Source organism: Microtus ochrogaster, chromosome 18 (assembly GCF_000317375.1).
Source record: "Microtus ochrogaster isolate Prairie Vole_2 chromosome 18, MicOch1.0, whole genome shotgun sequence".
Classification (NCBI taxonomy): Eukaryota; Metazoa; Chordata; class Mammalia; order Rodentia; family Cricetidae; genus Microtus; species Microtus ochrogaster.
Window position 1 is genome coordinate 37,054,372 of NC_022020.1, and position 17,217 is coordinate 37,071,588.

General features: G+C 40.9%; 1 protein-coding gene and 1 pseudogene across 1 annotated transcript in view; one reads left to right on the top strand and one right to left on the bottom strand.

The window, feature by feature from the left end:
- The window catches only part of Dtwd2 (DTW domain containing 2), a 49,075-nt gene that overhangs the window by 25,314 nt on the left and 6,544 nt on the right, over positions 1 to 17,217 (bottom strand). The gene's annotated exons all lie outside the window — the stretch shown is intronic.
- LOC113457076 lies at positions 1,403 to 2,212 on the top strand (annotated as a pseudogene).

Here is a 17,217-nt window from a genome sequence, read left to right on the forward strand (position 1 = left end):
CAGCCATAGAAACTCTGGACTTTGCAGTGCACTAAAGTTCAGTGTTTTAGCACTTGTTTAGTGCTTAGAAGGCATGAGTTTAGTTCACCTCAAGACAAATAGGTAAATATTAAAGAACTTTAATAAATATTAGTTGTCTCTAGTGGAAAAATAGTCACTAGGTCACCAGGACATTTTCATTCATGGAGCAATGCTTTCATTTACCATAAAGGCCAGAAGTCTAGCCAGGCAGTGATGGCACACGCCTTTAATCACAGCACTTGGGAGTCAGAGGCAAGAGGATCTCTGTGAGTTCGAGGCCAGCCTGGTCTATAAGAGCTAGTTCCAGGACAGCTAGGGCTGTTACAGAAAAACCCTATCAAGAAACCCCCTAAAAAGAGAAGGAAGGCAGGGCGGTGGTGGTGCAAGCCTTTAATCCCAGCACTTGGGAGGCAGAGGCAGGTGGATCTCTGAGTTCGAGACCAGCCTGGTCTACTACAAGAGCTAGTTCCAGGACAGGCTCCAAAACCACGGAGAAACCCTGTCTCGAAAAGAAAAAAAAGAGAGAGAGAAGGAAAAAAAACAAAAACAAAACAAAAAACAAACAAAAAAGAGCAAGTGCTATTAACTGCTGAACTATCTCTCCAGTCCCAACCACAGCAATCAAAACAGAAAAGGCACTATCAAAGGTATCTCAATTCCAGACCTCAAACTATATTACAAAGCCACAGTAACATGATCAACACTGTAGTGGCAGAAAAAAACACACTGACCAAAAGAACAGAATATAGAACCCATAAATAAATCCACATGTCACTAGATACCCAGTCTTTGACAAAGGAGTCAGAAATATACACCAAGAAAAAAGGCAGCACTTGTGCTATTAAAGCAGAACACTGACATTTTAAAGAATGAAAGCAAATCTGTTTCTCTGTCCCCATACAAAACAATTCAGAATACATCAAAGACCCTCACTAAACCTGAGAATGAAAGTGCTAGGTGAAAATATAAGCATATGAAGGGCCCTCTGTAAAGGACTCAAATAGAACAGGAAATGACCCAAGAACTGACAGTTGACCACTGGGATTGCACGAAATTAAAAAGCTTCTCAACAGCAAAGGAAATGATGAGCAGAGTGAAGATTGAGACTACAGAATGAATTTTTGAGAACTAAATATGTCTCTGGGAATTATTATTTACAATCCATAAAAAATAAAAAAACAAATCATCCAATAAGCAAAAGATCAAAATGAGGTGAATAAATAGTTTTCAAAGAAGAAATACAAAAGATCAATAAAGATAGTCCCTCATGGTGGCCGTAGGGACTTGGGCGCGGCAGTGACTGAGCTGCGAGCCTGGCGGGTGTGCGCCTAGCCACGTGCCTCCCACCCCCGGGGTCTTCACCCTGATGCTGCATGGGTGCTGAGCCCGTCCGGGTCGGGACGATGGTGAAGTATTTCCTGGGCCAGAGCGTGCTCCGAAGTTCCTGGGAACAAGTGTTCGCTGCCTTCTGGCAAAGGTACCCGAATCCCTATAGCAAACATGTCTTAACGGAAGACATAGTACACTGGGAGGTGACCCCTGACCAGAAGCTTCTGTCTCGGAGACTCCTGACCAAGACCAACAGGATGCCACGTTGGGCAGAGCGACTTTTTCCTGCCAACGTTGCTCACTCAGTGTACATCCTGGAGGACTCTATTGTGAACTCACAGAACCAGACCATGACCACCTTCACCTGGAACATCAACCACGCCCAGCTGATGGTGGTGGAGGAACGATGTGTTTGTTTACTGTGTGAATTCTGACAACAGCGGCTGGACCGAAATCTGTCGGGAAGCCTGGGTCTCCTCCAGCTTATTTGGTGTCTCTCGAGCTGTCCAGGAATTTGGCCTTGCCCGGTTCAAAAGCAATGTGACCAAGACGATGAAGGGCTTTGAGTACATCTTGGCCAAGCTACAAGGGGAGGCGCCTTCCAGAACACTCGTTGAGACAGCCAAAGAGGCCAAAGAAAAAGCAAAAGAGACGGCACTGGCAGCTACAGAGAAGGCCAAGGACCTGGCCAACAAGGCCAACACCAAGCAGTAGCAGCAGCTCGTGTAGCTGCTCCCTTCCTCTCCCTTCTCCTCACTGTACTTAATTATTAAAGATGCGCCTCCAGCCCTCTCTGCTGTCTGGGTGGTGGGTTTGGGTGGTGTCCTGGTCGGCATCTGCAGTACACCCGGCTCAGCGTCTACTGAGCTCAGCCTCCTTTTACCCCATTGGGCAGAAAGGCGCAGTGACTTGCCCAGGGTCAGAAGCAGTACACAGGTGAAGCCACGACACATGATAGACTACGCTCCACGAGGGCAGGGCTCCTTGTTTTATTCTCTGATGTGTCCCAAGTACCCTGAACAATATTTAGCACATAACAGGCATTCAATAAACACGTGGATTGCCCCCCCCCAAAAAAAGATCAATAAACACTTGAAGTGTGTTTATGGCTATACCGACATGTGACACCTGCCATGTTCCAGCAGTAACAAGTGAAAACCCATCTGTATACTTATAGGACTGATCACTGGCGATCCTTCCTCTATTTAAGTGTGATGGAGCACAGGGTAAGAAACACGTATGCTAAACTACAGAGTGTGGGTAAATTGGCTGAAATAGTTATCACAGAAACCAACTCTTTCTACAAATCCTAAAGACATATCTAAATCCCAGCTTCTCAAACTACAGTTCACAAAACAATATGAGGTCAAATATCTCAACAAATGAGTCACAAAAGATCTGACAGCAGCAAGGGTTCCTGATGGTACAATGACCAAAAATCAACAAAATCAAACATGTAACAGGTCTGAGGTGTGTCTGGTAGCACCTACCATATAGCATTGTACATGTTTCCCCTGCAGCCTTGATTCAAACACATAATATGCATACTTTGCATGCACATGCTATTACACCATGCAGCACCATCAAACCTTTGCTTCTTAAAACACCCTAGCTCAATCTCAGACTACTATGTTAGGAAATGCAGTGCTTTTACTGCACATGTGATGTTTCTTGTTCTTATAGAAACTTAATGATTTAATTACTGAAAACAAAAATACTTTATCATCATCCTCAGCATTGAGAGTACTAAATTAATACTTATTATAAGGTTTGATTTTTGTAAAAAGTGGTGTCCGAATTGCTGTTTGTCTCATATAAGATAACTAAATAAATTTCAGCATACAATATGGTGTCACATGCCTTTAATTCTAACACTGGGAAGTGAAAGCAGGAAAATCAGGAGTTCAAGGTCAACCTCAGCTATATAGAAAGTTAAAGTCTGAGACTAGCCTGGGACACAAGAGACCATGTCTCAAATTTTTTTTAAAAAAAAAAATTCTTTTCTGGAGATTAGGACAGAATTTCCAACTATTTCTGAAATAGCCCCAAACATACTTTTGCTGTTTTGTACTATATAGTCATGCATATTTCACACTGATATTTACAAAAATTAAAAGTATCTATCCACTCTGAAAATTGCTGAAGATGTTGCATGTTCTTCAGGATCAAATATTCTGCTAAGATTAATTCTGTATGCAAAAACAAACATTTATATCTCATTAGTAAATAAATTTCCTTTCAATTTTAAGAAATGATAAATTTGTATTTATTCCAAAGAATTGTTTTAAAATAAAGTTCTTGATTTGCTATCAGTAAATATTTGATTTGTATAGTTATATGCACAAAGTACATAAAATTTTATTAAGTAAAAAAGAGAAGTAACAGGAGGGTTTTTAAAATTTTATTTTTATTTTATGTGCTTTTGACTATATGTATGTATATATATCATGTGTGTAAGAAACCAGAAGAGGCCATTGGATTTCCTGGAGCTTGAATTACAAAGGTTACTATCTATCATGTGGGTTCTTGGGTCCCTAGCAAGAGTATAGCAGGTATTCTTAACCACCCAAGCTATCTCTTCAACCCCAACAATGGGAAAGGGCTTAAGAAGCTTTGGTCTACTAGGCCCTCTGCATGTGTGTGACAGCAGTGTAGCTTGGACTCTTTGTAAGACTCCTTACAGTGAGGTCAAGACCTGATCCTGGCGCTTAGCTGGCTTTTGGGAACCTGCTCCCCATGCTGGATTACCTTGCCCAGCCTTGATGCAAGGGGAAGAACTTGGTCCTGCCTCAACTTCATGTGCTATGCTTTGTTCAGGCCCATGGGAGGCCCCTTTCTGAATGGAAATGGAGGAGTGAGGAGTGGAAGAGGAGGGGGAGTAGATGGAAAGTGGGTAGGGGGTGTTAGGAGAAGAGGATGGAGGGGAAATTGTGGTTGGTATGTACAATAAATGAAAAATGTTATTTAATTAAAATAAAATGAAAGAAAGGGAGGGAAGGGAAGGGAAAGGAGAGGGAGAAAAAGAGAAAGAGAGAAGGGAGGGAGAGAGAGGGAAGGAAGGAGGGAGAAATCAAGACAAGGAAGGAGGGAGGGAGGGAGCGAGCGAGCTCTGGTCTAGATGGTACCTTGCTCATGGATTAAAACACATGATCCTGGACTAAAGAAGGGACTCAGTGGTTAAGAGCACTTTTTACTATTGCAGAAGACCCAAGTTCAATTCCTAGCACCCACATGGTAACTCACAACCATCCATAATTACAGTACTAGGGGATCTGATGCCCTCTTCCAGGCATGCAAGTGGCACACAGATATACATGCAGGTTAAACAGTCAAATACATAAAATAATAAAATACATAAATCTTTTGGTTTTGGTTTTTGTTGTTGATATTTTGGATTTTTTGGTTTTTTGAGACAGGGTTTCTCTGTAATGGTTTTAGCTGTCCTGGAACTCACTTTGTACACCAGGCTGAACTAGAACCCACAGAGATCCATCTGCCTCTCTGTCTTCCAACTGCTGGGATTAAAGGTATACACCACCACTGCCCAGCAAAATACATAAATCTTCTTTAATTATTTTTATCTTATTTGGTGTTTTGCCTGTATATACGTCTATGTGAGGATATCAGATCTTGGAATTATCTGCCATGTGGGTATTGGGAATTGAACCTGGGTTTTCTGGAAGAGCAGTTCTTAATTGCTGAGCCCAAAATGCATAAATCTTAGAACATACACACGATCCCAGTCTCTTTCCTTCAATGAATCTTAAGTAGATTAACAATCCAAGAAAAACCAATGCACCCATTTTCCTTTGAGATGATCTGATATGACTGTCGTGTCCAAGGAGGAAAGTCCTGTCATGGATATAAACAGATTTACAGGGTGACAAGTACTTTCATGCTCACTAGTATAAAGCACAGAAAAAAGCAGAGACATCAATGAACCTGAGTACACCAGCAAATGTAGGTCAAGGACTGCTATAATAAAGAACTTTTTGTAAAAGAAGAACTAGGGCAACATTCAAATTCTAAAGAAGATTATAATTTTTCACATGAAATTTATCAAAAATATAAACTAAGATGATCAAAGAAAAAAATCAAATAAAAATTTGTTTCTCTAGCATAACATCGGACAATTTAATCATATTCCAATAAGTAAGGCAGAATTCATTTTGGAAATCTTTAATAAACATAGACAAATTTTAGCCAATGAACAGCTACGGTTCTACAAACATTAGCTTTAATATTTTGCAGATAAAAGTCCTAATATTACAGCTGCCACAGAGTGAACACTCATTTCAAACCTTTAGTAGATAAATCACCAATTACACTACATTTTTATAATTATTATTCATCAGCTGTGTTGTGCAGCATTTATTATTAGGTTTGATTTCAATTCTTATGGGCATTTTTACAAACCTTGGCATCACTAAAATTCCTTAGTGGCATTGTGAGATCAACTTACTCAAGCTACCTTTTATAAACACTCCCTCAAAGAACTCGGTGAAAATGTTACATGAGATTAATTTTATAAAAAAATGTATTGAACCAAAATATTGTAGCTTTTTTTAAATTTTATCTTTGAAAATTTGAATATTAAATACAGCTACGTACAAAAAATTAAGTTTCCTTCCTATGGAGGAACCATTAAGAACATTTACCAAGTACACTCTAAAACTCTATTAATAAAATTGGTTCTCAGGAACTGGTTAGGTTCCTAGTCACTTTAAGTCATCAATCTGCATACCACTCAGTATGTTGTTTTAAGGGTGGGTCTAACCAGAAAAATGTTTATGCTCTAAAATGCTCCCTATTTGCAACTATTTCTTCCTCACAGGGCTGAACTAACTCATTAATTATAGTCTTTTACATTTCTTTAAAGTCTTACTTGCATTTCTGAGCTTTTAGATAATTGAGACTGTGATTCGGCTGCAAGACTTGGGGGCCAGGAATGTGGCGGTTTGAATGAGATACTCTGAGTAAGCCCTGGACATTTGAGTACCTGGCCCCCAGTTTATAGCTTTTCAGAGGATTAGGAGGTATGGTCTTGCTGGAGGAAGTATGTCATTGGGGACAGAGTTTGAGTATGCTTTCTACTTCCTGTTTGGTGTTTGCATCATCATCACCTAGGAGGCACATTAAACTAGACGGCTGAGCCTGCCCATCACCTCACTGAGTTTCTGAGAGGAAAACCCTGGGAATCTGTACTTCTGACAAGTTTGTGAGGGACACCGGTGCTGCAGGTGGGCATGGAGAACAGAGGGCGGTCTCAGGTGCACGTCCCTATAAGCATCCACCCTGTAGAATTTTCTTTCCCAATGAATGACTTGAATTCACTCCTATCTAAATGCTGCCTACTTATTCATTCCTGCATCTGAAGACTGTCAAAGCCTTTTGAATTTTTAAAGGAACAGTTACCAAAGAACAACAAAACAGTGAAGGAACAAGTCAGTTAAACCATTTTCTCTTCATGAAAATATGACCTTTCCTAGCCAACCAGTTCAGTTGCCCTGACAACACTATCACTAGGCAACCCGCATATGATTAAAACAACCCACAACTAATACAATGTATATTGCCTAGAAAACTAGGGGCTCTAGGAATCAAACTCAAGTTCTCATGCATGTATAATAATACATGAGAACATTATTCTTTAACAACTGAGTCATCTCTCCAGTCCCAAATCACAGTTCTTTAAAACATCTTATCATTTCAATTGACCAACTCTATATTTAGTGAGTTACTTTACAATGAGAATTTGAGTCTGTTACCTTAAATACAGCAATGCAGTAATGATGACTAACTGTTCAGCCATTAAACTATCTATCTCTTAATAAAATAGTAAGTGCAGAGTAATTGTCTGCACTCTTAACTCTTTGAAAACGAAAGAATAAAAAGCTATATATATAAACTTAAACCTGAAGTTTATTTTATATTTTGGATAGATGATACATTAAACAAAACCTCAAAGCTGCATATATTAAGTAATTCGATCAATTCCTATTTTAATATACATTACACGTATATATTAAATGTTAGATGTGTATCTAACTATAGTATAATGAGCAAAGAACTGGATTTTTCCATTCACTACCTTTATAATGCATTGTAAATACATTATTGTTTTTCCACTCAATGGGGTTTATGTTCCTTAAAAATCTACATAACCCAATAAGTTTTAATTATATTCTTAAAACATGAATAGAAACTACAAGGAATTTTCCTAAGGGAACTGAGTACAAGAAGCTTTTCCTTTGTTTCTCTCTAGAGATGTAGGAACAAATATGTGGTCCACGTATCAGAGACAAACTGACAGACTTCCTTAGCAAGTGAGGCCCAGGGTAACCTGTCACTCTGAGCACACGCCCTTGGACAGCCTGTGGGCTAATGCAGTTACGTGTGGCATGGATCTGAGATGCTAGAGCCTACAAAAACATCTTTCAAAGCCTAATTAAGTTCCTTACAGAATAGTCACTGAAAGCTTTTTCCTATTACAGTAATGATTTTAATCAAGATAATCTCACATAAGAAAAAGTAAACTTTAAAAATGTATGAATAGATTTAGAATAATTACTGTTTGTAGCAAGGAAGTCGCTTGTTTGTTCCTGGCTGCTTAACCCCAAAATAATCACACAGAAACTGTATTAATTAAATCACTGATTGACCCATTAGCTTTAGCTTCTTATTGGCTAACTCTTACATATTAATTTAACCCATTTCTATTAATCTGTGTATCAGTGACTTACTGGGTAAAGTTCCATCCAGCTCTGGCAGGGCTAATGGCTTCTCTCTGACTCCGCCCTTCTGTCTCCCAGCATACAGCCTAGCTTTCCCTGCCTAGTTCTGTTCTTCCCTGCCATAGGCTCAAAGCAGTTCTTTATTCATTAACCAATAAAAGCAACACACAGACAGAAGGACCTCCCACACCAACTGTTTTAAAGGATTTTTACTCATTAACTAAAGAAATACACATGTAAACCTGCCCCCCAAAATAGTTTAAATCAAATTTTCCAAAACACAACAATTTTTTAATATTCTCAAAAGTGGAAGAAAATTAGGAACTCCACAGCTCTTTACCATATTAATTGTCTACAACATAGCACACACAAAAATGGCAACAACTTTCTCATTTTAAAGCAGGCTTTAGAAGAATAAATCCCACAGTGCCCTCTGCTGTCTTTTTTTAAAGATGTATTCACTTTTATTCATGTGTGTGTACATGCTTGCAATATCAGCTCACACGTGGAAACAAAGCAGGGAGATGAAGAGACAATGGGAATGGTAGAGTCCACCCCCAGTGATAACCTTCTCTAACAAGGCCACACCTCCCAATCCTTCCAAACTGTTCTACCAACTGGGGACCAATTATTTAAACACATGAACCTATGGGAGCCATTTTCATTGAAACTACCATAGCAACTATACAAAGGCCCTACCACAATGAAATAACAAAAAGAGAAACTAAAAAGGACTGAGAACCTTATCATCCATATCCAGCTAACTATGATTTACTTTCTGTTCTTTTAAGAAAAACAGATAGATGGATGATAGACAGACAGTAGATGGGGGATGGATGGATGGATGGATGGATGGATGGATGGATGGATGAAAGGAAGGAACAGTCTGAGGGACGTATGTGAGTAAAAGAGAGCTCTCACCTAGTAAGTGTCTACAACACCCCAGTTTTGATGTCTAAGACAGGAGAAACAAAAAAGATGGCAAGTAGTTGTCTTAGTAGTAAATTAATCAGTGTCCCCTCTGAAAACGCTTCTTCTATACTTCCATATTTTTTAATATTACTTATACATGTTTTCCTCCATATTAATTTTCTAAAGGAAACAATTTTAATCACTTTATATGCCACCAAGTGTTCATTATTAATCAGATACTGGACACTGAATAAATAATGACTGAAAAAAAATTTTAAACTACATGCTCCCTCCACCTCCCCACCCCATTCCCAAAAAAGACTGTTCTTTATTTTCTTCTAGTGTTGAGGATCAAACCCAGGCCCTGTGCATGCTAAAAGTGGTGCCCCTAGGTAATATCTCCAGCCCATATATGACAGGACGCAAGCTTCTGTGTGACCATACAGCAGAAGCCGATGTTCTCTCCTTCAGGCCAATTAAAGGGAGGAACACCCATCCCCACCAAGTAGTAAGTCAAAGGCTTAAAGGTAAAAAGCTATTTTCCCAAGACCTATATAGAGTGAGAGGATCATGTTACTAGAAAACACTTCCATTTGCTGATTCATCTTTTCTTTTCAAAAACTCTATATTTTAAAGTGAGTTTTTTATTTTCCTAATTTTATTTATATGCCTATTTCCTCAAAAAATATAAATGGAATTGAGAACTTTTTTTGGAAGTAAAAAAAAAAGTATACTGTTAGTTTATTGCATGAGAACCCAACATTATAAATAACCTATGGATTTGATGTTATCTTACCCAAAAGTGTTTTTGTTTAAGTAGTTTTGACCAACTTAACATTCGCATTAAACAAAGACCCACTGAGAGCTCCAGGGTGACACCTCCAGAAGGGGTAATTTAGTTACAGTGATCTGCAGAGTAACACAAATTCATAAGGCCTCTGGATTTGGGGAGTGAGGGATATCCTAACAATAAAGATGCTGGATAACAAGCAAAGCACTAATTCATAGATGATAATAAGAGTGAGATTTCACAAAGAAAAAGGAAGGGTAGGAAGTAAAAGAAGAGAGGGGGAAGGGGGGGCAGAGGGAGAAGGTAACATCTGCCACACACTTGTGACATTACAGGTGCAATGCGAACATTCCTCCTGTGCAAGGCAGTAGCGCCACTAGTGCACAGGGAAAAACTGCAGGCTCACATGAGTTAATAGCGTCTTCAAGAACACACTGCAGGAGCCGCAACAGCTCTCACTTCAAAACAGATGCCTTTAGTTAGGGCACCACACTGAGTCCAATATGCCTGATGCTCATGAAGTTATACGTACAGCTTTATGTGAGCTGTTTTAGGCTCTACATGGATACCGCTAAAACAGCTGGAAAAAAAAAAACCTTAGACATTGCAAGAGAGCTAGAAGAAAAAGGTCAATGTCCAAGTATCCATAAATAAAATGGCTAAAAGTAACAGAGGATATGAGGTTGAATATCAGAATAGGTAAGAGGACGTAAACAGTACAGTACAGAGAACAGAAGGAAAGGAAATAGTTCAAGGGCTGAGGAGATGGCTCAGTGTGTAAAAGCACTTGCTGTGCAAAAACCAAGACTTGAGTTTAGAATCTCAGAGCCCACATAAAGCCAGGCACAGTGCCAAACATCTATAAAATCCCAGTGCTCCTAAGGGGAGAAGGGAAGAAGACAGGGGATGATGGAGGAAGTCATTGGTTAATTAAATAAAGAAGCTGCTTGCCCTGATAGGTTAAAACATAGGTGGGAGGAGTAAACAGAACAGAATGCTGGGAGGAAGAGGAAGTGAGCTCAGAGACGCCATCCTCCCCTCTCCCAGGCAGACACACGCAATGAAGCTCCGACCCAGGATGGACGTAGGCTAGAATCTTCCTGATAAGCCAACTCGTGACTACACAGAAAATTAGAAATGGGCTAGTCCAGGTGTGAGAATTAGCCTAGAAGAGGCTAGATAGAAATGGGCCAAGCAGTGTTTAAATGATTACAATTTGTGTGTTGTTATTTCGGGGCATAAGCTAGCAGGCGGCCCGGGGTGCTGGGGATGCAGCCCCGCCGCTCATATTACTACAAGGGGAGGTCAGGTAGCCTTGACTACACAGCAGCGAACAATGAGAGCCTGTCTCAAAACAGCAGGTGAGGACCTGCACCCAAGGCTGTCCTCTGATCTCTGACACGTACACCATGGCACATGCATACCCACACTCAAACATGCACGCGCGCGCACACACACACACACACACACACACATTTATTTGCATAGATGCAAATAAAGAATGAATAGAGAAGGAAAGGGGGAGTTAGTTCAAATTTGGAAAACACAAAAAGGGTAGAAACTGCCTTCATGACAATTAAGTACAACCCTGAGATAGAGGATTTCATACAGCAGGGAGAAGGCAAGAGATTCTCAAAGGGGAAAAAAATTAGCAGAACAAAGGTAAAGAGTCAAACATAAAGATAACTGTTTAGGAGGAGCAGTTCCAGAAAACAAGGTGGGGATGGATACATACGAAGTGGCAGAGAAAGATGCAAATCAACAGACTGGGGATTAAGCTGCAAGCCTTTGGGCAGTAAATTCAGGAGTTTGAACCCTTTGCCTTTACCTAAAATACAAGCACAGATCTCCAGGAAAAGAATAAAATGAGCAGGCCCGGATATTGAGTTGGTCTGATGATGAAATGCAAGCTGGGAACCATGAGTACAGAACTGTAAAAATTCATGACAGTACATCAGTGAGAAAAAACAGGTAACAGAGTAGCGTAAGCAGCTCGTTTCTTGTGGAGCTTGAAGTAGTGGGTCCCTCCACTGCTCTGTGCTCCTCAATCTCATCATCCATGCTACAGTACAATCCGCCTCACGTGTTTCTCCTCTAGAGCGCCTGATGACAACAGCCACGTTCCATTCATCTTCACACTGCCAGCGTCCAGCTTGGTGAAAGGTGCCAAAAACACACTCGTGCAGATCACAACATCTGAGTGCGTTTATTTAGCGATGTGAAGAAAGAATGAGCTGAGGTCTTTTCCCTACTTCACAGGAGGCTAGGGCTTAGAACTGTACTACTGAACTCAGTCATGCTCTTCCTTAAGAAAAACCACTGATTCACACCTACCTAGATTCTAAAACATGCACTAAACTAATTTCTTAGAAACTGAGTCACTAAGTGGCACTGGGTCCAATACTCAGAGAGGACTTCTCTGCCTTCTGTTTATTCTCCAGCTGGTTAGCTATCCCCGGAGACGAGCTTGGTGCTATCCTTTTGATCCTCCGATGGTAACAATTGAGTTAGACACGGGGTAAAGTCCTTTCTTAGTCTAAGTCACATACTCTGGACCAAATTCCAAGAATGTTCTGCCCAAGGAATTCACCCAAGAATATGACAACACAGGAGCTTCCTGGCCACCTTTGATAGTATTCTACCCCCTTGGAGGCCAGTAAGTCTAACAGAAGAGGTGGGGGTTCTAAGTTAGAGGCAAAGTATCTTACTGTATTGTTTGTGGTGCTGTGAGCATCCCAAATGTTCACAGCAGTCTCCCTCTTCCCCTAGACTCACAAAACAAAGTGGGTGATCAGTGGGTATGTTACAGAGGAGGAACATAGAACTTGGGGAATCAATGGTTTTAAGTGGTATACAAAGTGTTGGAACAAAGATCTCATCTCTCATGGTTGCTTACTATAATATTTGGTGGTTTGAAAGAAAATAGCCCCCAAAGAGAGTGGCACTAATAGGAGGTGTGGCCTTGTTAGAGGAAGTAGGCTTAGAGATTTTGAGATCTCTTTTGCTCAAGCTTCCCTCAGTGTTGACTGTCAGCTGACTTCCTGCTGTCTCCAGGATGTAGCACACACAGCTCCAGCACATCTGCCTGAATTCCACCATGCTCCCCATCATGACCACACTGGACTGAACCTCTAAAACTATAAGCAAGCCATCCCAATTAAATGTTTTCTTTATGAGTTGTCACAGTCATGGTGTCTCTTCACAGCAGTAGGAAACCAAACTAAGACAAAGTATCACTCCTTAAAAAAGGTAAAAATGTTGGTGTTCTTAAAATCTTACCAGAGTACCCAGGGAGATACAAACAGTAGACTACTGGGTTGAACAGTGTCCCTTTAAAGGACATGGAAAAGTCCTAACCCCCTAATATCTGTGAATGTGATTGCATTTGAATATCAGAACTTTGCAAATCTAATTAAGAATCTTAAAATGAGATCAGTTTAGGATGGCTTAGTACAGCTGCTATAAGGAAAGGCCGAACTGGTGAAAGAAGAGAGGCCACTATACAACAACATCAAGAACCACTAACATCCAGAAGACAGAAACAAGGAACAGGTCTCCCCCCAAGATCCCAGACAGACCCAGCACCAGTGACAACTGAAGCTCCAACTCTCGATCCCCAAAGTACGAAAACAAATCTCTGTTGTTTACAGTTTCCAAATTGTTGTGGTTTGCAACGGTAGCCCTGGGAACCGTGATTCCTGGGACAGATGTGTCCTAAGACTTCATTCTTCACTTGTATTGAGCTTTACACACACACCGGCATTTCCTCTGCCCAAACTCACAATGACGTCAACCCAGACTGAAGAAGTCACTAGGATTCCTGCCAAGAAAACTACCTTAACCGTATCAAAATTCCATGATTCCACCTAAACTCCCAGACATACAGCAGGATCTGGCAAACTTACAAGAGCAATTACAAGCTTAAGGGGGGGAAACGTAGGTGTGGGAAGTGGAGGGCACCTGCCTAGCATGCATGAGGCCCTGAGTTTAATCTTTAGAATTAAAGTCTACTTGGCAGGGAAGCCAAGAAGATGGGCTGGACAGATGGCTCACTACTGAAGAGCACCGGCTGCTCTTCCAGAGGACTAGATTCCATTTCCAGATTTTACCTAGTACACTCACAGTGTATGTCACTCCAGTTCCAGGGACCTGATGCACTCTTCTGGCCTCCACAGGCACCAGGCACAGATGCGTTGTACACACGTACATGCAGGCAAAACAGTCATACACATAAAATAGTCAAGTCCTTTTGTTGCTATTTTTAAGTCAGTGGACAGTCATTTGGCAGGTATGAATAAGTAATGGTTGCCATGGAACATTACAAGGTATTTCCATATGTTCCCTTGTAAGATCCAGCAATGTGTAGCCTTTTCCATTAAGTATATACCTCCTTTGTATCGGGGGAGGGACATAATTAAGAAACACTAAATATGGAAACCAAGAGAATCTCACAGAATTCATTCATTACAGACCACTGTCCTTACAGAAATTCCAACTGTCTCAGTTTTAGCCAGATCACATCTGCCAAGGGCTACCGAAGGCACTAGAAAAAGTGCCCACAGAAGGGCAGTGGTGATTCACGCCTTTAATTCCAGCACTTAGGAGGCAGAAGCAGGCAAATCTGTGTGAGTTCACAGCCAGCATGGTCAATAATAATTAAAGTAAAAAAAAAAAAAAAGGTAAGAAGAAAAAGAAGATGGGCCCCGTATGATCATGTTCAACTAGTGTCACATATTTCCACATACTGATCACTAGGGAGAATGCTGTTACAGCTGATCTGGGGAAGGATTCCAGAGGCTCTGTCCACACAGCAGATGAATCCTGAGGTGTTACCGTCCAAAAAGACTTCCAGCGGGACAGACCAGAGACTGATGAGCAGGGATGGTGATGACCCTGACCCTGGGTAGGCCTAAATGACTTTCTTTATAGAGTAACTAAAACTTTTCAAAATAGAAAAGAAATAGCTAAAAGAGGAATAGGAAGAAAGCAAATATTTTTAACTGTACAGTATTATTTTAAGATGCTACTTCAAAAGAGTAAAAGTTTTTATGAGTAAGTTTAATTTTCAAGTTTGTATCTGAAACTATCAATTCTAACAATCTTTATAGTGTTTTAATAGATACGGGTTGGGGAATATTATTTAAGGTGTGTGGCTTTTGTTTACGTTACATTTGTTTAACTCTGTGAAGCTGTGATTCTTTGCCTGTCTAAAACACCTTGTGGTTCTAATAAAGAGCTGAACAGCCAATAGCGAGGGAGGAGCAAGGTTAGGTGGGGCTGGCAGACAAGAGAGTATAAACAGAAGGACAACCAAGGACCAGGACGGAGCAAGAGAGAACAAGGGGAGGAGAATGCCAGGGGGCACCCAGCCAGCCATGGCGTAAGAGTGAAAGTAAGATATACAGAGGAAAGAAAAGGAAAAAGCCCAGAGGCAAAAGGTAGTTGGGATAATTTAAGAAAAGCTAGCAAGAAACAAGCCAAGCTAACGACGGCCGATTATAAGAAAGAATTAAGACTCTGTGTGTGATTTATTTAGGAGCTGGGTGGTGGGTACTTCAAAAAACCAAGAGGAAAAAAAATCGCAAAACAGATACATATAAACATATGAATAGTACAAACTAAAATTTATAAATAAAGGTAACAATGGGGCTGGAAAGATGGCTCATCAGGTAACGAAACCTGCGACTCTTCCAGAGGACCTGGGTTCAATTCCCAGCACTCACATGACAGCTAACAGCTGTAACTGCTGCCCTCTTCTGGCCTCCTCGGGCACCAGGCGGCAGGTACAGTCATGTGGGGCACAGGAATGCAGTCAAGCAGAACATCCACACGCATTTAATTAATTTTTTAAGCAGCCCTTAGGCCGGTGAAATGGTTCAGCAGGTAAAGGTTCTTGCCTCCAAGTCTGATCATTTGAGTTTGATCCCCAGAACCTACTGGATAGAAGGAGACAGCTGACTTCTTGTCCTCTGCCCCCCACCAGTATTCAGCATGGACATGCACCTGCACACACAGTTCTTTTGATATAGGCATCCATCCTATTATGAAACTCAAATGTGATATGCTAGGGACACACTACTCTGCAGTTGTTATCCTTTCAAAAAATGTATAACCTTACACTAACCATGAAAAAGCACAAATCAAGCCCAAATTAAACAACATTCCACAGAGTAACTGACCAGTAGGTGCCCTTCAAAAGCACTAAAATCATGAAAAACAAAAAAAAAGCCTGAAGAACCTCACAGCTTAGAGAGACAGATAATGATAACGTATGGTGCAGAAGAAAGGATTTTAAAGGTTTCAGTCACTGGGAAAATATGCTGATGCAAACATTATAGAATGCTTACATACATTAAAGCATAACATAAGATCCCATATATATGTTGAATTTGTTTTCTTGTCAGAGTCAAAAAAGTAAAATTACTAGAGTCCTGGAAAGGGATACAAGGAAAACTAGAGACAGAATGGCAGTTAGTGTTTTGTTAACTAAGACACCATCCAACGTCATTTGAGAAAAATAATTTCAATTAGAAAAATGCCTCTGTTAAGCCAGCGATGTTGGCCTACAGCACTCAGGAGGCAGAGGCAGGTGGAGCTCTGTGAGTGTGAGGTCAGTCCTGTATACAGAGTGAGTTTCAGGACAGTCAGGGCTACACAGAGAAGCCCCATTTGGAAACCCCCCGTCAAAAAAGACACCAAACAAACAAATGCCTCCATTAGACTGGCCTGTAGGCAAGTCTGTAGTGTTTTGTTGATTGAAGGTTAATGTGGAAGGAGCCAGCCTACTACAGGCGGTGCTACAGCTGGGGAGATGACCCTGAGATGTATAAGAGAGCAGAGGCTGAATAAGCTGTGAGGAACAAGCCAGTAAGCAGCACTCCTCGATGGACTCTCCATCAGCTCCTGCCTCTAGCTAGGTTCCTGCCCTGACTTAACAGTGACGGACATTACCAGGAAGTATAAGCTGAAATAAGACCCACCCCCACCCTACTCAAGTTGCTTTTAGTCATGGTGTTTTATCACGGCAATAGAAACCTAAGACACAGAATTTGTATTAGGATGATGAAAGGCTTTGGGTCCACATAGTGCTGATGACTATATAACACTACAAATATAATGCAAGAGAATGTGCCTTAGTTACTGTTCTGTTGCTGTGAAGAGACACCATGACCAAGGCAGCGTATAAAAAAAAAAAAAATTAACTGGGAGCTTGCTTATTGTTCTGAGGGTTAGATCATCACAGTACGGAGCAAAGCAGTAGGCAGGCAGGCATGGCACCAGACCAGTAGCTGAGGGCTTACATGTGATTCACAAGTAGCAGGCAGAGAGAGAAAAAGACTGGGCCTGGAGTGAATTTTTGAAACCCTACAGCCCATGCCCAGTGACAACACCTCCTCCAACAAGGCCATACCTCCTAGTCCTAAACAGTCC